This window comes from Schistocerca americana, chromosome 6, assembly GCF_021461395.2.
Source record: "Schistocerca americana isolate TAMUIC-IGC-003095 chromosome 6, iqSchAmer2.1, whole genome shotgun sequence".
NCBI lineage: Eukaryota > Metazoa > Arthropoda > Insecta > Orthoptera > Acrididae > Schistocerca > Schistocerca americana.
The window spans coordinates 219,029,444-219,055,478 of record NC_060124.1 but is presented as its reverse complement, the minus strand read 5'-3'; positions in this window follow the sequence as shown (position 1 = coordinate 219,055,478).

Below are 26,035 nucleotides of genomic sequence, written 5' to 3'. Positions count from 1 at the left end.
GTCATCTGCCTTACGCACACGGCAGCAGTCCCTGAACGACTGCTTTCTCGGAAACATAATCTTTAATAACTAAGTTGTGAATTAATTTAGAACCTTTTTAGTTTTTACCTGCATGCAGGTACGCTGGCTGAGATAAGAGAAAAAGTTTCAGCTCGCTTGAATAAAAACGTTGCTTTCTAGAATTTTTAGAGTGGAACTAACGGTAGATCATAACCTCTGAAATATAGTTTTAAAAGACCTTATATTGGCTGTTATCAATGTTACGGCTCTAAAATTTGATACAGCTCTATTATTTAATAGGTTTTATCATTTGCTGTAAACAAAGTTTGCTATCATTGAAATTACAGGTCCATAATCTACTACATATGGGTATTATTTAGTTACAAATTTGGTTTTCCTTAAAATTAGTAAAATACTGCTAGAGGTAGCTTAACAGGGTCTCTTAGGCATTATTTTTAGGTTGTTCTGAAGCATCATACAATTTTTGACATTTCTAAGTCTATTATTTAGCGCCCCCAATTTTTCTTAAAAATGTGGATTCTGACTATAATTTTTATTCTATCCTGTTGAAACTTGCACCATTTGTGTTTGACATACACTGGCACATTATGACCAAATTATGGATTTCTAGCTTTATTACTTAGCCCCACTTATTTCTTTCTTAAAACTGTAGTTTTATGAAAACTATTGATATATCTAGAGTGAAATATTCACTCTACAGCGGAGTGTGCGCTGATATGAAACTTCCTGGCAGATTAAAACTGTCTGCCGGACCGAGACTCGAACTCGGGACCTTTGCCTTTCGCGGGCAAGTTCTCTACCGACTGAGCTACCCAAGCACGACTCACGCCTCGTCCTCACAGCTTTAATTCCGCCAGTACCTCGTCTCCTACCTTCCAAACTTTACAGAAACTCTCGTGCGAACCTTGCAGAACTAGCACTCCTGAAAGAAAGGATATTGCGGAGACATGGCTTAGCCACAGCCTGGGGGTTGTTTCATATCAGCGCACACTGCGCTGTAGAGTGAATATTTCATTCTCGAAACAACCTCCAGGCTGTGGCTAAGCCATGTCTTCGCAATATCCTTTCTTTCAGGAGTGCTAGTTCTGCAAGGTTCGCACGAGAGCTTCTGTAAAGTTTGGAAGGTAGGACACGAGGTACTGGCGGAATTAAAGCTGTGAGGATGCATCGTGAGTCGTGCTTGGGTAGCTCAGTCGGTAGAGCACTTGCCCGCGAAAGGCAAAGGTTCCGAGTTCGAGTCTCGGTCCGGCACACAGTTTTAATCTGCCAGGAAGTTTTACTATTGATATAGTAACTTTAAGACCTGACATTTGAAACGTTTGTTCAGTGCAGTATATGTTGAAAAAGTGTGAAAAGGAAAGTTTGACTTTTAATTTTATATTTATTTATGGTGCAATACTTGTGCGCTACGAGCAGTGAACTGGGGTAAGTTCCGGCATCTCGCTCGCCTCTGTATCTCACAAATGATCCAGCGCTTGTTTCGCTTCAAAGTGTAGTCCAGAAACGACAGAGTGGAAACAAATACGCGAAAATCGACCCAAGTTCCACGTTAGCATCACGCGGTTTTCAAACTAAGTGCCCCAATTTTCCAACGCTTGGCATGACGTACAGAATACCTTCCGAATACTACCGCTATAATTTCACCTGTTCATGTAAAATGGTTCAAATGGCTCTGAGCACTATGGGACTTAACAGCTGCGGTCATCAGTCCCCTAGAACTTAACTACTTAAACCTAACTAAACTAAGGATATCACACACATCCATGCCCGAGGCAGGATTCGAACCTTCGACCGTAGTGGTCGTGCGGCTTAAGACTGAAGCGCCTAGAACCGCTCGGCCACTCCGTCCGGCGCTCCTGTTCATGTACTTCCACGTAACTTGATGTCAGACAGACCAAAAACCCCAAGTCTGCATTAGAGTAAGAATGAATTCCCTTTACATGCACAAGTTTCAAAAGCTGCTACATTTACGATAGTTATTCAGAATGGCGTCCTCCAGCGTCAATGCAGGCATGGCACCATCGCAGCAAAGTTCTGTCATAGCCATTCTAATATCTCCACCACATCGATGGGCAATGAACCTGCGACCTTCGGTACAGATGCAGATTTACGTTTGACCTCCACTGGGAATCTCAAAGTAGAGAGCATGGAGGATATGGAGAAGGATTGCAGATTGGTATTGCTAGGTGGGGGAATGATACAGTTTGGGAGCGTGCTCGGGTAGTCGGCACGTTTGCGGTAAACTCTGTGACCAGGTGGCCCAGAGGCTAATGGAACTGCCTAGTAAACAGGCCATCGCTGGTTCTAATTCCGATATGGCACACATTTTCACTAATCGCTGCTTATATTATCGGTTCTTTCCCTTTTCTCTCTAGCCCCCCCCCCCCATTTCAGTGTACGTAATTTCCAGCGTACTTCATACAGTGTTGTAGGGAGCGAGAATTTTTGCCAGGAGATGATCTTCAGTCTCGACAAGCGTCTTGTACACAAGACTTTCCACACGGCTCCCCTGGAAGAAATCAGTTACGGTGAGACCTGGTGAATGTTGTGGTCATGTCAGATGATTTCCTCTGCCTACCCACTTTCCAGGGAATGTGTTATCAAGGTACTCATGAACCCTTAGGTCAAAGCGAGGTGGGGCTCCATGATGGTGGACCTTTAGACTCAGTCTTTTCCAGACAGGGGCTCCCTCCCTCAGTATGATACATTTAACTTTCTCCACCATGATAAAAAAATGGTTCAAGTGGCTCTAAGCACTATGGGACTTAACATCTGAGGTCATCAGTCCCCTAGAACTTAGAACTACTTAAACCTAACTAACCTACGAACATCACACATCTCCATGCCCGAGGCAGGACTCGAACCTGCGACCGTAGCGGTCGCGCGCTTCCAGACTGAAGCGCCTAAAACCGCTCGGCCACTTCGGCCGGCTCCACCATGATACAATGAAGGCTTTCACGACCGGATGTTTCAGCTGGCGAGAATTCTTCCAGATTGTATGGCTGTGGTCCATGGAACTCTTCTATCCCTGACGTTCTGTTGTTTAAATAGCATAATTCCTAAAATCCAGTTTACCATGGAAATGGAGAAAGACAATGCAAAATCCTCTTGGATGTCTTCGTTGTGAGACAGACTGATGGCAGCTTGAGACATAAAGTCTTTCGGAAGGTTACATATAACGACAGATACTTGCATAAGGATTCCAATCATCATCCACAACAGAAAAGAGGTGTAATTAAAAGTCTAGTGGACAGAGCTAAAAGGATTTGTGCGCCGGAATACCTGGACGCCGAGTTAAAACATCTAAAGCAGGCTTTTGAGAAGAATGGGTACTCCAGTAAAGAGTAAGGAGTTTTGCGACCGAATAACACGAGGCCTAAGGACAACAATAGGACACAGCGATGGAAGAACACAGTTTCTCCACCCTTCATCAAAAAAGTAACCTATCAGATCGGCAAGATTTTGAGGAAACACAACGTTCGACCGATTTTCAGACCAACAAAGAAAATAGGACAAGCACTTCGTTCCGTTAAGGATAAACGTTCCCCTCTGTCTGCAAGTGGTTGATACAAGATTCCGTGTACATGTGGTAGGGTCTACATTGGAACTACAAAGAGAAGTGTGAATATACGGTTGAAGGAATATAAAAGTTTTTGGTGACTAGGGAAAACAGACAAGTCTGTCGTGCCGGAACATGCTCTTCAGTCGGGTGACCATGTAGTTAAATTTTCGGAAAATGAAATTTTATGTACTATGACGAACTATTATCCACGGCTATATAGAGAAGCCATCGAAATACATAAACATGGGGATAATTTTAACAGAACAGAAAAAGCTATGAAACTCAGAGATATATAGACAGTGGCGCTACAGAATCGATGAGAAGTTTTTATCTTTGAAGTACTATGATCGATAGTTACATTTTATTCTTGAAAAGGTTTATCTCTGCTATCACGTGAAATCCAGAACACGCCCACTTACCACGGTACTTAGGCCGTTCTTCGACATCCGACTCGTCAGTCGGCAAGACTCAGCACGACCAGAAGCGCATCCTAAGACGTCCAACGCAGCTTTGGACAAAACGTCAGGAATAGAAGAGTTCCATGGACCACGGCCATACAACCCGAAAGAATTCTAGGTTTCTCCACCATCTGTGAATGTTTGTAACATCATCTCAGAATCACCTTGTTTGTAGATTGAGTCTTTGCACTCTCGTTTTTAGATTTGATAGGTTCGCTTCGATGTCAGAACGTGCAAGTAAAGGCCACGGTTACTGTAAGCAAAGTTTTAAGAAGGCCACAGTTTGTGCACCGTAAAGTTGTTATCTGTGCCTGCGAAACTAAAGATAATTGAGAAAAAAGTTAAATACGTTCTAAAGCCGTTTACTACTGTCACACAGTAGTATGGGCCGTTAAGATAACGACAGATGCCGAATTTAACAGCCCAGGCCGTTTCGCCGAGCCATACGGCGTCGGAGCAGCGGCTATCGCTGGTGCCGCCACCCGGGCGTGCGCCGGAGTGACGGCGGCGGCATCTTTCATTTTTACACGTCTGGCCAGGCTCTCCGGCCAGCACTTCCGCCGCTTTATGCCTCGGAAACTTCGCGGCCGGCAGCTGTAACAGCGCAATAATACGCGCAGGTTGTGCCGGAGCCTGCCCTGTGTGCGTGTGGAACCACCGCTCTGCGAGCCGCGTCAGGACGGACAAGCAGCGGTGCCTGCCACTACGGGTGCAAGGTGCGAGACGACGGCAGGGCTATTGGCTGCCTCTCACCTGCCGATACTCGCCAGCACACGGCCGCCCTGAGGCGTGAAACCGATCAAACTTACTTGTCAAATTAGCTCTTACCTGTCAACGGATATTGAGACATAAAGTCTTTCGGAAGGTTACATATAACGACAGATACTTGCATAAGGATTCCAATCATCATCCACAACAGAAAAGAGGTGTAATTAAAAGTCTAGTGGACAGAGCTAAAAGGATTTGTGCGCCGGAATACCTGGACGCCGAGTTAAAACATCTAAAGCAGGCGTTTTTTTCTTTAACCTGATTTCTTAAGCAGACTGTATTCGTATATGCTGTATTTTGACACTAGTGGGTATGGCTAAAAATGCAGATAAAGCACTTCTATGATTGGCTCTGGCACTGTGTTTGAAGAAGAAGAAGAAGAATGAATCTTACAGGAACATCTCTGCCACCATATCAGAGGGGCTTGAAACGACAGGTACTAGGGTCGTTCCGGAAGTAATTCCTCCTATTTTTAATCATCTAAACTACAGGGAGTTTCAAAAAGGACTTTCCAATTTTAAAAACTAATATAAATTTATTGAAAGAAGGTATAGAGCTGGTTTAGTGTTGTTTTGTAGGGAAACACATCAAGTTTCTTACCTTTAACTAAAGATGTTGTATGTGGCTTCCGTTGTTTATCCTAAACACATCCATTCGGAAGTCATTTTCTTCCCAAACTCGCTGCAGCATTGCAGGTGTACGTTGCTCAGTGGCGGCGTAAATTCCTGCTCTAAGTTCAGGTAGAGAACATAAAATTTTTGCAAATATTATCTGAGATCTTACATTAATATGATAATCAAAAAAGTCTTGATCGCAAATTTCTTTTAATCAGAGTGACCGGTTTCAATCCTTAAGGATCATCTTCAGACTCCAGAACAGCAGGTGGACTTCCATGGAGCAGGCTGCGCCGGTCCACGACGCTGAACCGACTGCTCATGAGCAAAAAATTTGGGATTAAGACTGTTTTTTCACTCTTAGGTAGAGAAGCCGGAACAGGAGGTAGAAACTCGATATCCTTGATAAATCCCCATACAAAAAACCGAGTGGTGTCAGGTCTGGGGAACGTGGGGGTTATGCAATTGGCGCATCACGGTCAATCCATTGACCTGAAAAGCGGTCTCTGAGAAAATCCCTGACGTCAGCCGGTACTGGGATGGCGCACCATTTGCATTAAGTAAATATTTCGTTCTTGGTCATCCTCATCGGTGTATGGTATCAAAAATTGTTGTAACATACCCAGGTACACTATCCCGCTGATGGTTTTCTCACGGAGAAAGAATGGGCCGTGCACTTTGTTCTTGTTCACTCCACAAGAAAACGTTCAGTGTAGGGCTACCACGAACATGTTTGCAATGTTTGATGTGGATTTTCACTGCCCCAAATCATACAGCTTTGTGTTTTAAGCTTCCCACTTAAGTGAAAAGAAGACTCGTCAGAAAAGATTATTTTGTCCTAGAAATGTTCACTCTCATGTAATCGATTTAACATATCCGCAAAGTAGTTCTTGAGTGTAATTTGGTCAGTGTCTTCTATTGCTTGTTACGATCCCAAATCTGTACGGTTGCAAATGCAAACGGTTTCTAAAAACACGCCAAACAGTCGTATGTAGGCTTTGCAGTTCGCGAGTGGCATGCCGGGTCGATTTCGTGGGGCTGCTGACAAAATGTTGTCTCACTCGCTCAACGACATCGTCAGATGTGCTCGGACGACCTCATGGTTTCCCATGTCTTACTGAGCACCCTGTTTCTACAAAACATTTATGCCACTCATAAATTATAGGTCTACTTGGAGGATGTTTAGCGTACTTGTACGGAAATTACGCCAAACTCTTGTCGCCGACTTCGATTCTTCAAACCAAACCACGCAGCTAGCACCCTCGGGTCCAGTGAAATTAGCCATCTTAAACGTAACTGCCGCTAGCGATCCTTTCGGTGCAATTCGGCGCTATCGAACTACGGGAGACAAAACTTGATGTATTTCCCTACAAATTGAGACTACAGTCACCTCTGTAGGTACTACGAATAAATTATACGAATTTTCAAAGTTGTAAAGTCCTTTTCTGTATAGGAGATACATAAATCGAAACAGTACAGCTAAGTAGAGCAATATTTGAGCTACACGCTGTCATTTTTCCACCTAGTCACCACCATTCGTTATGCACTGTTGCCAACGATGTACCAGAGCCTGCGTGCCGCGCTTGTAAAAATCGGAAACAGCTGTGGCTAACACTTCCTTGCAGCTTTGACAACACCATTCGAGTCTTGAAAATTTTCACCATGTACATCATCTTTCAGAGGGCCAAAGAGATGGAAGTATGAAGGCGCTAAATCGGGACTGTACAGGGGGTGTGGTAAGAGAGTCTTGCCGACTTTTCAATGACTTGCGTGGTCGCAAAACTGGTGTGGGTCTGACGTTATCATGTTTCAGGTGAAATTTGGTCTTCTTCTCTGACATTATCCAGGAAATTCGGACTTTCAGCTTAGTCACTGTCATCTGCTAGCGTGGTGAATTGACAATTCCTGCAGGCCCCATAACATCCAGAAGAACGAAAGCCTGCCTATCCCATAAGACTGTGAACGTCACTCTACCTGTAGACGGCTGCGTCTCGGATTTTTTCTATGACGGAGCATTCGCATGTCGCCACTCAATGGACTGTCTTTTGGATTCCGGCTCGTAGTGTTGACATCACGTCTCATCTACGGCGACGATGCTATTCGGAAAATTATCACCTTCAGCTTCGTAATGGTCCAGCTGGTCTCGACGGGTTTCCATTCTGTGAGTTTTTTCTTCTTCTGTAAGCATCCGCAGGGCACATCTCGCACAGACTTTGCTGTACCCATGAGGTTCCAAAGTTGTTTCCAAGGAATTACAGACGACATTCAATTTTGCACGCAGTTCTCTGGTCGTTATTCGCCGATCAGCACGGGTGAGTTGATCAAGACGCTCTCCATTGCGAGGGATGACAGCTGTGCAGGGTCGACCGGGCCGTGACTTGTCATGCAGACCATTTTCACCACTTTGAAAATGCCGTACACATCGCCTCACATTGCTCACGTCTATTGGTCGTCTCCGTACACCTTTAGCAAGCGTCGATGGATTTCAATCGGCGCAGTTTCTTCGGCACTGAGGAATTCAATCACACATCGGTGTTTCATAGGCGCGCCCGTATCAGACTCCATTTTGGAACACTCCTCTTGCGGCGCGGCACGCTACTTTTTTACCGCCCTGCCAGTGTCCAGCAGTGTTCATTTGTCTACCTAAAAGCTGTAGTAGAAAATACTAGACCACTACTGTCTACTGCAGGTCGCAACACATAGAATTGTCCGGTAAACGGGATGTGTCCAGCTACTGAAATAAAAGTTTTAACTTGGCAATGTAAAATTTCAGGTGTATTTTTACGACAAAGATCACAGTTAATGCTGCCAAGTCCGTACTAAGTGAAACACAATGTAAAGTTCACACGTAATCCGCAATCATACACGTAGCCAGTTTATGGTATTTACACCCGTTTCCGAAGTTAATAAAGTTCACTGGATCGTTTGCTTATGAAAATGCTCGCTCAAATGTTGTGCACTCTGCTCTACACGTAATACCTGTTCCAATCTTAGATCGCACAAGACTCCACACGGTTTTAACTAACAGTCAAAAGCAATCATTTTGATATTCCGTCCGAAATAACCACACGATTTTCACCACACCGTTCACTTAAATACACTTTGTACCACTTCGCCAACTCGTAATTAGCATTTTTCCGCGATTTTACGGTACTTTCCTCGGAGCTTCTTTCAATGAGATGTTACTAGTTCGAACCCTCAGCCCCGACTTACTTAGATCACACCAAAGGCTTTGTTCCCAGCATAGACTGGCGCGAGCCTGCGTTTTCTGATTGGCCGATATCAGAAACAGCAAATCAGGTTGCACTACTATCCCGCGCTAACCCGCGATTTACTTCAATGACCAATCATAGTAAAACATTTCTTTCTATGGCAATTGCTAAATAAATAAATTTGGAAAAGTATCAAATATGAAATTACTCCTTCTGAAATTACCGATTAATTTGTGTTCTACTCACAATTTATTAGTACCATAAACTGACTGCACATTTAATTATAGTAAATCCCTTGTATAGTTTAACTGGTACTTCGTGAACAAACAAAACAATTTTCATTTACTTCTGTTCTTCTTCACCCATACAACATTCACACAGCTAATTACTACACATATAAAACAATTATAATTATGCAAATACATTAAATATTGGTCAAACATAACTTTACAACATTGTTTTGACTACAACTGCTAGCACTGTCCGTCAACTGCTGACCTCTGCCGCCTACTAGTACAGCTACGTGCAGCTCTGTAACTCAAGTCCATGTCAGCTGGTGGCATCTGTCGATGACTCATGCCTATAACGATATCGTCCTAACAAGTGACAGGAGCGATGCGAAGGCGCTACGCCTCGCAGGGAGTTTCAAAAAGGACTTTAAAATTTTAAAAAATTCATATAAATATAAGATGTAGAGCTGGGTTTAGTGTTATTTTGTAGGAAAACACTTCAGGTTTATTACCTTAAACTAAAGATATTGTATGTGGCTTCCGTGTTTATCCTGCACACATCCATTCGGAAGTCAATTTTTTCCCAAACTCGCAGCAGCATTGCAGGTGTAGCTTGCTCAGTGGCGGCGTAAATTCTTCATCTAAGTTCAGGTAGAGAGCATAAAATTTTTGAAAATATTATCTGCGATCTTATATTAATATGATAATTAAATAACAGTCTTGATCGCAAATATCTTTGAATCGCAGTGACCGGTTTCAATCCTTAATGATCATCTTCAGACTCCAGAACGGCAGGTGGACTTCCATGGAGCAGGCTGCGCCGATCCACGACGCTGAACCGACTGGTCATGAGCAAAAAATTTGCGATTAAGACTGTTTTTTCACTCTTAGGTAGAGAAGCCGGAACAGGAGGTAGAAACGCGATGTCCTTGATAAATCCCCATACAAAAAACCGAGTGGTGTCAGGTCTGGGGAACGTGGGGGTTAGTCAACTGGTGCATCATGGTCAATCCATTGACTGAAAAGCGGTATCTGACAAAATCCCGGACGTCAGCCAAGTAGTGGAGTGGCGCACCATCTTGTATGAAGTAAGCATTTCGTTCTTTGTCATCTTCATCGATGTATGGTAACAAACATTATTGTAACATATCCACGTGCACTATCCCGTTGATGGTTCTCTCACGGAGAAAGAATGGGCCCTACACTTGGTTCTTGCTCACTGCACAAAAAACGTTCAGTTTAGGGCTATCACGAACATGTTGCAATGTTTGATGTGGATTTTCACTGCCCCAAATCATACAGTTATGTGTCTTAACCTTGCCACTTAGAAATGTTCATCCTCATATAATCCATTTAACATGTCCGCAAAGAATTTCTTGCGAGTAATTTGGTCAGTGTCTTCTATTGCTTGTTACGATCCCAAATCTGTACGGTTGCAAATGCAAACGGTTTCTCAAAACACGCCAAACGGTTGTATGAGGGATTTGCAGTTCGCGAGATGCTCGCCGGATCGATTTCGTAGGGCTGTTGACAAAACGTTGTCTCACTCGCTCAACGACGTCGTCAGATGTGCTTAGAGACCTGATAATTTCCCATGTCTTACCAAGCACCCTGTTTCTACAAAACATTTATGCCACGCATAAACAGTAGGCCTACTTGGAGGATCTTCAGCGTACTTGGTACGGAAATTACGCTGGACTGATATCGCCGACTTCTATTCATCAAACAAAACCACGCAGCTAGCACCTAGGGTCCAGTGAAAGCAGCCATCTTTCACGCAACTGCCGCTAGCGGTCCTTTTAGTGCGATTCGGCACTATCGAACTACGGGAGACAAAACTTGTTGTACTTCCCTACAAATTGACACTACAATCACCTCTGTAGGTACTACGAATAATTTATATGAATTTTCAAAGCTGAGAAGTCTTTTTTGAAACACCCTGTACAGGAGAGACATAAATCGAAACAGTACAGTTAAATAGAGCAATATTTGAGCTACACGCTATCATTTTTCCACATAGTCACCACCATCCGTTATGCACTTTTGCCAACGATGTACCAGAGCCTGCGTGCTACGCTTGTAAAAATCGGAAGCAGCTGAGGCTAACACTTTCTTACAGCTTTGAAAACAGCATGGGAGTCTTGAAAATGTTCGCCACGTTCATCGTCTTTCAGAGGCCTGGAGAGATAGAAGTCTGAAGGCGCTAAATGGGGACTGTACGGTGCCGAATTTCCAATGAGTTGCGTGGTCGCAAATCTGGTGTGGGGCTTGGCGTTATCATATTGCAAGTGAAAGTTGGTCTTCTTCTCTGACATTATCCGGGAAATTCCGACTTTCAGCTTATTCAGTGTCGTCTTCTAGCGTGGTGAATTGACAATTTTTGCAGGCTCAAGAACATCCAGGAAAACCACACCGTGGCTACCCCATATGACGGTGAACGTGTTTGGCGGATCATTCGCATGTCGCCACTCAATGGACTGTCTTTTGGATCCCAGCTCGTTGTGTTGACACTACGTCTCCTCTCCGGTGACGATGCTATTCGGGAAATTATCACCCTTCAGCTTTGTATTGGTCCAGCTGGTCTAGACAGACTTCCATTCTGTGAGTTTTTTCTTCTTCTGTGAGCATCCGCGGGGCACATCTCGCACAGACTTTGCTATATGAGGTTCCAGCATTGTTTCCAAGTTATTACGGACGACATTCAACTTTGCACGCAGTTCTCTGGTCGTTATTCGCCGATCAGCACGGGTGAGTTGATCAAGATGCTCTCCATTGCGAGGGATGACAGCTTTTCAGGGTCGACCGGGTCTTGACTTGGCATGCAGACCATTTTTACCACCTTGAAAATGCTGTAGACGTCGCCTCACATTGCTCACGTTTATTGATCGTCTCCACACACCAATAGCAAGCATCTACGGATTTCAATCGGCGCAGTTTCTTCAACAATGAGGAATTCAATCACACATCGCTGTTCTATACACACACCCACATGAGACTCCATTTTGGAACAATTCTCTGCTGGCGCCAACGACTGCAGAACAACGGAACCACCTGCAGATGAAAGAGGGAGGTTCAAACATTAGTGCTATACCAACGGCATCTGGCGCGGACGTTCAAAGTCACCACAAAAAAAGGAGGTATTACTTTCGTAACGACCCTCGTATTTGGTAATGTTAAATGTGGCCGAAACGGAAGTGGAGCACCGTTGGCTGGTGCAGATCTCAGTCACAACCTGAAGGGCAGCAGCGAATCTCTGATAACAGGTGCAGCCTATTTGCCTTTTTTTCGCTGCCATGTACGTAGTCGATGCCTGCACGGATTTTGTGGAATGACGGACAGTGAGTGCGGGTTGTCTGCATACTATGCTATTACCGCTGAGTACAAAGTATAGTGTGTCAGTTCGTGCTGTGCTTGATACATTTGGATGGATGTGGAGTTGATGGGAACATGTTAGAATGGTTTTCGGCTGTGGCTGTTAGAGGACAAACAGACGTACATAGATATTGGTTTAACAGTTTCTAAGCAATATTGTGTGCCAGTCACTGTGTTGCGCAGTTTTCAGTGACGTTACTTGGGAGTCATTGCGCTTCATCGGTGTATGAGCGACATTTTTGTAAGTTCTCATCTATTACGACATTGGCCTTGCTCGTCGTGTCCGTGTTTAATATCTGTGAAATAATTTCTCATATGTTCTATATATGACTTAATATGTGTGTGAAAGGGTCTTTTTAACACCTGGAAACATAAGTGTCATTAATGCTTTAATGTTGTTTGTATTTAGTGTTCTTACCGGATATGATACTGTATGTAATGGACATATCAGTGTTTAATTTTGGGTAATTATGATGGAGGACACAAAGACGCTTGTACCCAGTGAGGCAGCTTTATCTGTACCTGACGACCTGACAGACTTTCGATGGGGCCTCATTAATGGTCAATATTTGGCTGGCTGATCGAATCGTGCAATATCCAGATTTGTGGGCTATTCAGATATGACAGTGGCCCAACATTGGACTGCATGAACGCGCCAGGGCAGGCATACCCATCATCAAGGTTCAGTTCTATCACGTCTGACCACCACGAAGGGTGGTCGTCGTATTGTGCACCAAGCACTTTGCAGCCCACTGTCATCACCACCTGCCATCCCGGAACAAGTAATGGAGATCCTGCAACACTTTGTGTAATCCCGCAGCATTGGTCGGAGACTATCAGCAGCCACACTAAGAAATTATCGTCCCATGCCAAGGCTGCCGTTACCACCTCATCACAAATGGTTGTGTTGAGAGTGTTTCCGTCACTAGAATGCTTAAACCGCTGATGAATGGAGTCGTATTTCGTTCAGCGATAAATAGCGCTTCAGCATTACGCACGATGACCAGCATTACCGAGGATGACGGGAACCTTTGGAGAGACCTGAATCTTCTAACGTTTCGGAAGTGCACAGCGGTGTTACTCGTGACGTCATGGTGTCGGAAGCCATTGTGTATGACTTCTGGTCAGAGCTGGTAGTCTTTCAAAGAACTGCCGCCTTCTTTCAATAGCACTACCCTGGCCCACACGTGGCACACGCTCTACGAATTTCCTGTGTGATGTCAAGGTAATCACCGAATAACGCGTGTGGGACCTGCTCTGACTTGTACGCCGTTGTAATCCCAGTATGTAGGATATGGAAGACCAGTTGCAATTGCTGTGGGTCAGCTTGCCTCATGAGAGGATACGACGGATTTATGACAACGTTTCCTACCGAATAACTTCATGCATCCACGTAAGAGTGTGTGCCATCTCATACTGATAAGTGGGCTGATTCTGTCAAATTCCTTTAAATTTGACTCTTGTAGTAAGTTCCTATGGGACCAAATTGCTGAGGTCATCGGTCCCTAGGCTTACACACTACTTAATGTAACTTAAACTAACTTACGCTAAGGACAACACACACCCATGTCCGAGGGAGGACTCGAACCTCCTACGGGGGTGGGAGGGGGGGGGGGTGGGGAAGGGGGGGAGTCACGCAAGCCATGGCAAGTCACCTGAGACCACGTGGCTACCCCGCGCGGCGAAAATTGACTCTTTTTTGTAATCAATGAAACAACACCAGTTCCCCCCTCAACCTGTGAAGTTTCAGTACGTTTTCTCGTCCGCTTTTAGGCGCTTCACATTTATCGTTGAGCAATAGGCTTATACTACCTAGGAAATCCAAAGAACCCTAGGTATTTATTTATAGCTGTGCCTGAGACTTCGTACGCAGGGAATTTATATTTTGTAATGAGCTTGTACGGACACATCAGTTGAAATAGTTGGAAAGGGGACGTGAGCGAAGAGTTTGTTTCCTTAGCTCCCAGCTCCCATTGGAGAGACGGTCATACAAAAAGCAACTGTCACACCCGCTACACGCAGCGTATGGCTTTATGCTCTGTTTGTGGACATGACACAATACAAGAGCATCGGGAACTTACACGGCTAGAGGTAAACGGTAAACTGTTCGAAGTAAGCAGGATATGAGGTACAAAAGTTCGCTCGCCTGTACCAGTTCCAACAGTATATCCACTTCTACGTTGTTACGTTGGAGACACATAACACTAAGCCTCTAAGAGTGAAGGGTTCTGAGAAGAAGTGAAGCGATGTTATGCAACGCACTCTCGATCAGAGTTGCGTCGTGCTTTGCTTTTGAAAGGAGTTTCCAAAGAGCGAGTTAAAGCCTGAAGTTCTCGAGTTGCAGAAGATTTCGCCTCATGATTTTCAATGCATTCCTAAGATCGCATAGTCTTCAGTTTTTTTCAGAAATTCTTATGTATTCTGAAAGACTCTACCGTTTCCTAGGCATTTTTATTCTCAAATAAAATGAAATAAAGATATAATGAATACGCATGCTAAGCATGTTGTTGTTGTTGTTGTGGTCTTCAGTCCTGAGACAGGTTTGATGCAGCTCTCCACGCTGCCCTCCAATACTAATTTGGTGATCCCGTGATGCCTCAGAACATGTCCTGCCAACCGATCCCTTCTTCCGGTCAAGCTGTGCCACAAACTTCTCTTCTCCCCAATCCTATTCAATACTTCCTCATTAGTTATGTGATCTACCCATCTAATCTTCAGCATTGTTCTGTAGCACCACATTTCGAAAGCTTCTATTCTCTTCTTGTCCAAACTAGTTATCGTCCATGTTTCACTTCCATACATGGCTACACACCATACGAATACTTTCAGAAACGACTTCCTGACCCTTAAATCTATACTCGATGTTAACAAATTTCTCTTCTTCAGAAACGCTTTCCTTGCCATTGCCAGTCTACATTTTATATCCACTCTACTTCTACCATCATCAGTTATTTTGCTCCCCAAATAGCAAAAATCCTTTACTACTTTAAGTGTCTCATTTTCTAATCTAATTCCCTCAGCATCACCCAACTTAATTCGACTACATTCCATTATCCTCGTTTTGCTTTTGTTGATGTTCATCTTATACCCTCCTTTCAAGACGCTATCCATTCCATTCAACTGCTCTTCCAAGTCCTTAGCTGTCTCTGACAGAATTACAATGTCATCGGCGAACCTCAAAGTTTTTATTTCTTCTCCATGGATTTTAATACCTACTCCGAATTTTTCTTTTGCTTCCTTTACTGCTTGCTCAATATACAGATTGAATAACATCGGGGAGAGGCTACAACCCTGTCTTACTCCCTTCCCAACAACTGCTTCCCTTTCATGTTCCTCGACTCTTATAACTGCCATCTGCTTTCTGTACAAATTGTAAATAGCCTTTCGCTCCCTGTATTTTACCCCTGCCACCTTTAGAATTTGAAAGAGAGTATTCCAGTCAACATTGTCAAAAGCTTTCTCTAAGTCTACAAATGCTAGAAACGTAGGTTTGCCTTTCCTTAATCTTTCTTCTAAGATAAGTCGTAAGGTCAGTATTGCCTCACGTGTTCCAGTATTTCTACGGAATCCCAACTGATCTTCCCCAAGGTCCGCTTCTACCAGTTTTTCCATTCGTCTGTAAAGAATTCGTGTTAGTATTTTGCAGCTGTGGCTTATTAAACTGATTGTTCGGTAATTTTCACATATGTCAATACCTGCTTTCTTTGCGATTGGAATTATTATATTCTTCTTGAAGTCTGAGGGTATTTCGCCTGTTTCATACATCTTGCTCACCAGATGGTAGAGTTTTGTCAGGACTGGCTCTCCCAAGGCCGTCAGTAGTTCCGATTGAATGTTGTCTACTCCCGGGACCTTGTTTCGACTCAGGTCTTTCAGTGCTTTGTCAAACTCTCACGCAGTATCGCATCTCCCATTTCATTTTCGTCTACATCCTCTTCCATTTCCATAATATTGTCTTCAAGTACATCGCCGTTGTATAGACCCTCTATATACTCCTTCCACCTTTCTGCTTTCCCTTCTTTGCTTAGAACTGGGTTTCCATCTGAGCTCTTCATGTTCATACAAGTGGTTCTCTTATCTGCAAAGGTCTCTTTAATTTTCCTGTAGGCAGTAGCTATCTTACCCCTAGTGAGATAAGCCTCTACATCTTTACATTTGTCCTCTAGCCATCGCTGCTTAGCCATTTTGCACTTCCTGTCGATCTCATTTTCGAGACGTTTGTATTCCTCTTTGCCTGCTTCATTTACTGCATTTTTATATTTTCCCCTTTCATCAATTAAATTCAATATTTCTTCTGTTAATCCTAAGCATAAACCAAACTTAATAAGGTCGTCTCTCCTAGCGAATAACATAATTAACCAACTGAAAGAAGCAAAGCAATGCCGTTTGGTTTGTATAGCACAAAACGAAATCAGCAAAACTTTATATAATAGCAAAATAAATTCATTGTTACGTTGTATTCCTAAAGATAAGATTACAGCGCTCAGTTTTTCCGCTGAGGAAAAATTTCCGAACGTACTTCTATCACTTAATTAAACTAACAGCGCTATATGTCGGTATCTTGGTGTGCTACGAAACTAACAACACCGAATGTTGGTTCTTTGGCGTACTGTGTTGTGATGATTAAACATCCGAACCACTCTGATGGTTCCAAGATATTAGAATTTTAAATTACAATATCTTTCTTTTCCGTGTTCCGACTTTGATGACATAATACGTCGTCCCAAGCTACGCTAAAGTTACCCGTGAAAATCCAATGACAAATCGTCCAGAAGTTTTGGAGATCATCGTGTTCAAACTGACAGAGGGAGACTAAGGTTTTACAGTTTTCCATTTTTTATTGGTATAGAAGTGCCAGTGATCCATATTTCGGCCCAACTGCACGAAGTAGGCATATAAAGGAAAACTGCTAATTCTCATTCAAAAATCGTATGTGGATGTTACTTTTTTGTGAGAAGATCGTGTTACGCTTCGTCTGAGAAAGTCGCACGCCCACCAGCACGTGTCGGAATTCAACAGCAGCAGGATCGTTGCCTATCGGGACGACACGATCACCTCTGGTGCGCGTAGCCATAACTTGGCTAGCAGCAGTTATACTTACGACGAATTACGGCTGGAGAATGTGTCCTAACTGCAAGATAATGCAACTCCGCATGCTGTACTGACTTATATCGATACAGTGTGAGTTCGACTGTTGCCTTAGCCTACACGTTCTTAAGATTTCTCAACCACAGAAAGTATCTGGGCGTGGGTGGCAGAAAGATGGGCATGCCGCAACTCCAAATCACCAGCCACTACTACGGATTAAAGTAACTCGCCTGTGAACAGCTGGAAAAACGGTAAGAATTTTCTTAAAGTTTATGAGGGTCTAGCTACATAATGTGATCTCAGAATACAAAGAAATTTTGGGACAGTTAAAGTGTTTTAAGGATGATTTTGGTACAAGAATAATCAGAATAGCTTTGATATAAACTTTATTATGAAAACATTTATCTCGCTCTGTAAATTAAAATATTTCCTGCCAGTCTAAGTTTGAAGTCTGTAGACAGATTAACCACTTTTCTTAGATGCTTAAAACTTTGTGCACACATCTATGACATTGTTATCTAAAAAGTAGACTACAATTAATAATTTCAATCATTAGTTTTTTACTATAAATACATAAATTAGACAATCAAAATGAAGGTAATTTTTTATAATTAATAAGGGTATATTCTTCTTACTGGTGATAGTAAGCTGGTGTCTGTAGTCTACTTTTCTCCAAATGGTAGCCCGAAATATCACAAACAATTTCAGACCTCTAGCTCAAATAGTTTTTTTGCATAAAATAAACATGTCAGAAAATTTGATTCTTGGGAAATTGAGTTTAAAGGTACATTTCATCTGTTACTCACCTCTGTTGTTCTTAAAACCCTCCAGTTGCATAACATTCTTTGTTTGTGCGTTCCGTATCTTCTCTCTTCCTTTTCTTGCTCCTCTTTGCTATTCTGGCCTCTTTAGTTGCCCCAAGAACCCATTTTTCGCCTTCGGCCACTCCCAAGGAATCAATTGCTGTCAGAGCTTGTCTCATATTTAAACCTGGAGTTAGTCCCAGCACCTCTAAAACATCATGTCTGCTAACTGCTCCATCATTATAGCAAATAACTGCATCTAATATACCTAATCTCACGCTGTTTAAACCAACAAACACAGTTTCAGACATTCGTTCCCATATCACATGGTTGAAACATTCATTAACATTTTGTGTCTTTCCGTGTAAGCACCATGATCATAGTTTGGTGTCAATTAGGTCCCTGTATATGAGCTTAATTGCTTCCAGCATCTCAAATGGCGGGGAGTGATGGTGTGCACAAGTCTGACCATTTGCTACTGCTTTTTTGTATCCACACCATGTGTCTACACCACTGTCCCAGAGAGCATGCTGTGGATGGTCATCCATAGAAGCTTTATGGAAAAAGGTAGCCAATACTGCTTTCTTCATGGCCTGAATATTGTCTCGATTCCTTCTTAAGGCTAAACCACAATAGAGCTGCCGTTTGCCCACTTCTTCCTTAATAAGACGATCCCGACTACCAATTAGTTTGCCATCACAGAGCTTTTTCCCATTCATATCTTTTATTAGCTTAAGTAAACGTGTGCCTATCCTCTTTTGAACATGACCAATACACTCTAACTTTTCAATTTTTACAGTTCTTCCATAAGGCATATTTTACAACACATTTGCAAATACTTTGGAGTCTCCGTCTCCAAGGTATTTCACATACTGTACACCACAATTCTCTTCTGACCTTTGAAATATTCTGAGAACTCACTCTGATTCCATTCCACCACTCTACCCAGAAAAATTCTGAGCACAAACATGATCCTGGTTATTTCCTTTGCAACCATCGTAGTACTTCGTCATACATTCTATGTCAATCACCTTTCCATTTTCTAAGGATGTTACGGTGACAACACCATTCAATGATAGGTGACCACGCTTTTGCCATGTCCCATCAAAGCCTGCAGCTATATCAGTCTCACCTTCATTACGTAACACAGTTTCTTATACTGATTTATTTATCGACAAAGCACTCACTTAACCAAGACTTTCAAGAAGTAACTGTGTGTACTTCTAAAACCGTGTGAGTGGGGGTAAATTCATGATGGAACAAAATGTCTGAGCAGCCTTTCTACTCTTCCCAATACACCTCATTCTATATGAAAGTCTGATATTTGTGTTATAAACTCTTCCTTTGCACAGTCCACAAGAATACCCCGTTTTAGTTACCCCACAGAAATCACAAAACACTTGTGGTCACACCTTCCCTGCCTTCAAAATCTTCGACGATTTTAATTCTGCCTTTTCCACAAAGCGCGCACACAGCAGCATTCTTTAGAAGCGAAGCAATCAATTCAGCAATTATGGAAACACATTCCGATATAGTGTTTTGGTCATATTTTATAGAAATGTCATACTGGGTACTCAAATATTTTAGCTTCTGTCTTGAGGCACTTGACGGAGTCGATACAACATCCAGTTGGTTTATGATTGTAATTACACAGTCTCTACTTTCCAATGAAGTAAACTGATTAACATAAAACATACGTTTTCCCGCTCAAAATCACTGTTTTGGAGGTATAAGTACTGACGAGAATGACACAACACTAACAACTCAACAACGTACAGAAGTCTGAACACAAACAACTCTCGAAAACCATACATATACACAGGAAAACAAAGGAACGATGGAAATCGTGTGTGCTAACAGGGCTCCCAACTCAGAAAACGATTACGCAGTGCATCTTTTCGAAGTGGTAAAATAATAATGACGCCATTTGACATCCGACCGCAGCGAAAACACGATCGTTTCCGCATACCGAGACGTATTTAAATTTGTTTTTAAAGACGTTCCCGATGTCCGAATCGATCCATTTAACTACCATTTTGTACACAAAACTCTAAATATTGATTTACGACGGAAAAAATTCGAATTTTTGTAGGAGATTCAATAGCAAGTGACCTTAAGTCTCGCACAGAGTTCGAATGGAATGCTGTACCAGTATATCGAGATTAAAGGATTGGACATCACCGATAGGCGCCAGCTCGTTAAATGACGGATGGACACGTGGCAAATGGAATGGGAGTCAAGCGGTAAGGGCCGTAAGGTGCATCATTTCTTCCCGGACATCAGAGAACGTATGAGACTGAGCTACATCAGTCCCATCCAGGGTATGGTTCACATTCTGACACGTCACGGCCCTTACCTTGCGCACCTTACATCGCGTAGGCCGCAGCCAGAGTGCTTCCTGTACGTGTGGGGAACATGGATCCCCAGAAGACATTCATTTTTTCAATGTGACGGATACAGAGCAGCACACCAGACGCCAACGCAGTACGACAGTGGCATGATACGGGCAATAAGAGACTAAGACTAGTGGAAAATAATAAATAAAATCACTGATGACATCTCGAGGTCATTACATGACGAATACAGACACGGCCGTGTAACAGAACACTGTAACACACACAAAGCACGTAAGACTGCACTTCAATTCGTACACCAATACAAACAGCAGTACCAAACACACACTAACTCAAATAGCGGAACACTTTCATCAATAATTAAACTCTATCAGAATAAACAGTGTAATGCGTTTAACCCTGTAAACGTGTTCTAGCTTAAGTATAAATAGCAAGCTTATTCATCCCGCGGTCATTATAACGCTGTTGGGATGTGACACTTGTAACTGAAGTATACAAGCAACATTATAGGTGAAATCCACGACACATAATATAGGACGTGAAGATTAATTAATAACCCCAAGAAACAATATATTTTACACTCACACACCACAGCGCTTTCCACAGTGTGCCTAATAGTTATAGTGCTTTTGTAAATAGTGTTTGGAAATATTAATCCGTAGCGAAGGGGGACTGCAAGGCTCGAAGTAGGATCCGAGGCTTTCAGACCAGGTTGGTTCAGATAAGGTAACCTTCCTCTCCATCTTTCTATCCAAGTCATTGTCATCATCCATCGTCAGTCTTCTTAAAATTTGAATGTTTTTCTTTCAATTTCTAATGTACTTTTAATTTGTTATTAATTCCATTGTAATTGCTGAAAACAATAATTGCTGTTTATAGTATGGAATATGTTTCGTAATCTATATGACAAGCTATAAAATGGACATACTGTTATAAAATGTAAGGCAACGGCTATCTAAATGAGTAATAAATCAAATACAAAACTCAAAAAAATACCCATATGTCTCCTCCCATCTGTGTTCGACTAAATGCCCAGTAGCTGCCTTTACACAATAGCAGCTAATACCCAGTATATGTTGCGGTTCTTATGGCCAGCAACGTATTTTAAAACACAACGCAACGAAACGGCATAAATAACTAGCTCCTATAGCGTGAGTCACCACAATTGGAGTTCCCCGAACTCCACAGGGCACAGTAAATTGGCTGTTGGCCAAATAAAATGTGAGAATGTACTGTCTAATTCAAATAAAATCCCCTTGAAACACTAACCCGAAATTTTCACCTTCACTATAAGCGGCCATCAAAAACTTTCCATTCGAGGTCACTGCTATAGAGTATATGCAACGTACTACCACTCTGATGCAAGTCTGTAACCACCGACATGTAGGCAAGAGGTTAGTGTGGTATTGGAGTCTTTCACACATGCGTGTGGTACATGTGGAAACGTGAAATATTGCGACGTTATTACCAAATTCATCCAAACAGGGCGAACGTGCTGTTCTTCTTTTCCAGTCTGCCGAAGGACAAAAACCGATAGACATTCGTCGGAGAATGAAAAATGTGTATGGGGCAGCATGTCTGTCGAAAACGACCGTTGTGGAATGGTGCGCCAAGTTCCGTACTGGTTGAGATTCGACAAAAGCTGCCGGTCGATATAACAAACCAGCCTCCTCCATTAATAATAGTGCCAATTAGGAGACACTCGAGCTGCCACCCTATAGTCCTGATGTCTCCCCATGCGATTATCACGCCTTCGATCGCTTAAAAAAGTTCTTGAAGGGTCGACGATTCCTCTTTGATGAGGAAATGCAGCAGGCAGCTACGAACTTCTTCACGCAGCAGGATATGTTATTTCACCAAACAGGTATCTGCAACCTTGGGCACCAGTGGATGATTCCCTCAGCTCGGAAGGTGATTTTTTCCTAATTTGCATACAGATTCTGGACTGTACCGCCTTCGACCGGAAACTTTTTCATCGCACCGCATACTATTCTTCGTGCTAATCCTCGCTATCTGTGTTGGACTTTTTGGATAATCCAGTGTGCGCAAAGTGAAGATAGATTACGAACGGATAACTTACTTTGCGTACAGTTAGAGACACTGCGTCTGTAGTAAATGGTTGTAAAATACGCTATAATCACTCAGCACGCATTTATTACATGGTATTACAGGTTATACATGGAAACCATGAGCCTGCAACAGAATCAGACACAGAAATAACATGCAGGAATAATTTGTATCCAATCATTAAGAGATGTGAGCATAAGCAATCACTCTGCAATAACATGAGCTCAGCTACGCCCCGGCATACTGACCTGATATTAAGAACACGCGTCCAGTCGAGAAGAGACAAATACAACACCAAAGAAACATAAATTCTGGAGTGGAGGCATGAGACGTTTATATTGAATAAAAATTCATGTGAAAAGAAGGCCCCAGAAAGTGTCGGTGATGTACATACATTCTCTCTCTCTCTCTCTCTCTCTCTCTCTCTCTCACACACACACACACACACACACACACACACACACACACACACACACACACACACCACCGCTTCTCTGTCCGTCTGTAACAATAAACATGATCGCTGACGTTAATGCCTGGTTGGTTGGTTTTGGGGAAAGAGACCAAACAGCGAGGTCATCGGTCTCATCGGATTAGGGAAGGACAGGGAAGGAAGTCGGCCGTGCCCTTTCAGAGGAACCATCCCGGCATTTGCCTGGAGCGATTTAGGGAAATCACGGAAAACCTAAATCAGGATGGCCGGACGCGGGGTTAATGCCTGCGTGTTCAACTGAATGTATTTAAAGCGAATGAAAGTTGGAAAACTATGAAACTCCGTGGGAAAAAAAGCGTTACAAGGCAGATTATTCACGTCCGTGAAATTTACCATCTCAGTGAAGCCCGCAGCTATTAGCCAATGTTGCTGCCAGACAGGCGCAGAATGCCGTACAGACAAGTGTTCTGCTTAGAGAGTACGCTTTTCAGAGATACTGCATTTCACTTAAATTGAAGGCAAGCATATTTCTGAGAAGGAGACAACTGATCATTCCCGCCACACGATGAAATCGTGTGCCTACTATCCACGATGTGCCTGTAATCAACTGCCAAAAAAATTAATAATCAGTAATAACAAGGATCTTGTCCAATAAAAGACGATGTCCACTGACGTAGTTTATCCTTCTTCAAACAACAGGACTTTGTAACGTCCCCCTTCCCTTCTATCGACAATGTTAGAAATATATGACCGTGTAAGCTTGTGCCTAAACAATTGGAATAAAATTTTGAAAAGACTATCGGTACGAAGATTCAATATAAAGTCGATAAATGAGGGGGAGGTTAACAACAAGATGGCATCTAGGACAACTTATTCCGCCTACTTTATTACTGTAAAATTTAGTATGGTTGTTCGAAAGGTTTGTGGTATCATTCACGTACTGTGCCAACGAGAAAGGGTACCACGTGGATCGGAACAGAATAATAAGAGTTACTGAAATAATTATAGCTAAAAGAAATACGGTCGCCAGCCCAATTGGACAAAATTTCTGTTCGGTAAGTGAATTAATGAGCCGAACAGTCAATATCAAGAATTACTCGAACACGCGCGGCAACAGAGGGCTACACGCACGTTAGCAAAAACAATTGAAACATTTACGTAATAAAGCGAGAGAGAAAATAGTTTGGACACGAAATACCATCAACTAATAGAGCTGAAATTTTGAAAACATGCAAGGTAACACTTAGATTAATGGTTACTTACTGTTGTAAGTGACAATGGCGGTACCTCACAATAACATCTACTATTTTCATATGAATCTTGTAAAATGGTAAAAAATAATTAAAAGAAACTCTATTGACTTCTGAACAGGGAAGTAGAAATTGATAATTACTGTATCAAAAGGTAATTATTATACTTTAGCACGACTGCAAGTCAAAATGTGAACCAGAACTTTACTAACAAAATATTACAATAATCACTGATATTTGCACTCACTCATTAATTCTTGTTAGTGTTTTTGTTCATAGTGCCATGAATCATTTTAATTTGATTAGTTGATTTACTATTCGCAACAATTAGATAGCCTCACATTAAAGTTCAAATTTAGTGAGACTGTAATTACTGAATGCTTTAAGTTCAAATCTTTAATCTAACTGAATCATTTAGTTCATAAGCAAAATTAACTGGCACTGCAATTTTCATTTTTCGTAAATGGTACTCGGATTATTGTAACAATAGGACAGAACTGGAACCTACTTGGTTAACGATTTAGGAGAATCATGGGTAAACAGTTTAATCAAAACTGTGGTAATTATTCACTCGCAAAACACGACAAAGCTGAGTAACGCTGTTACAAAACTAGTTGACAATAAGCTGTGATGCAGCAACCTTACTTCAGTCCATTCTCGCCGTGACGAAGTTGCTGACGACGATACTGCTGCTGGCTCCTTTCCATGATAATTAGCGAGCAATGATATTGGCGTGGCGGGTTCTTGATGTCGCTGCAGCCAATATTTCCACCGCCCACGCTCATCACTTGCCACGTGCCGCTAAACAATCACTCCTCCTGTACAGTGCACGCCATCCATGCGTCCGCACTTCACCAAGTCTCACACCAGAGATCTCTCTCTGTGTAGCGCGCGCTCTGACGTAACATCCTCCCGCGTCCAGAGACGCCGCTACTCCAACGATACTTACTCGTTGAAAAAAACCTAACGTTTCCCTAACATTCCCTCAACGATTACTCAGCGATATTTGCATAACATACATAATTTATTATACAGCAAAATAAACAAATTAATTCGTACATCGTGTACATATAAAACTAAATAAAGATAAAAGCAAGTATATCTACAATAATAAATGGTCAAAGAGCACATCGGCATGAAAGTGTTACAACATGCATAACCGGAACCATTTTTTTCCATCCGTACCCCAAATGATAATCCGTTGATGAAATGTTTGTTGCATAAACAAGATAATTTGATTTCCGGTTAAGTATTATATATTAAGCGCCGTTAGGTGTTTATGGCTCAAGGCGTAAGTAATACACAGAACATAAACTACGGAAGGAAAAAATGGCTGTGAAGCTGGTAAAAATGCGGGTTACAGTGTTAACACGGTGGCGCTATCTTTCATTTTTACGCTTCCGTTGTCATGCGGGTAACAGCTGAGTATATTAGCCGCTTTATGTCGCAGAATTACTCTGCGTTGTACAGCAATATGGGACAATAACGTCGGCTGTACGTACATACGTTGTCTGCGAGGCCAGTGGCAGTAATTTAGACTGAGGGTGGCGGTATGGCGCGAGGAAAAAGCACGTGCCCTGCATTGTGCTGGAGACTTACAAATTCTGTCTCAGTGTCATTACGGGACTCGCGTCGGAACGGCCGATAAAAGCGATGGTACAGCTATGCGAAAGCGGCCTTGCAGGGCACTGAAAAGTCACGAGGGATGTCATAACAGGCCGTATACGGAACCCTTACGCGTGACTGAGCCGTGTTACATATCGATGGCGTTTATAGCCATACCGTGGACCAGAAGACGGTAAT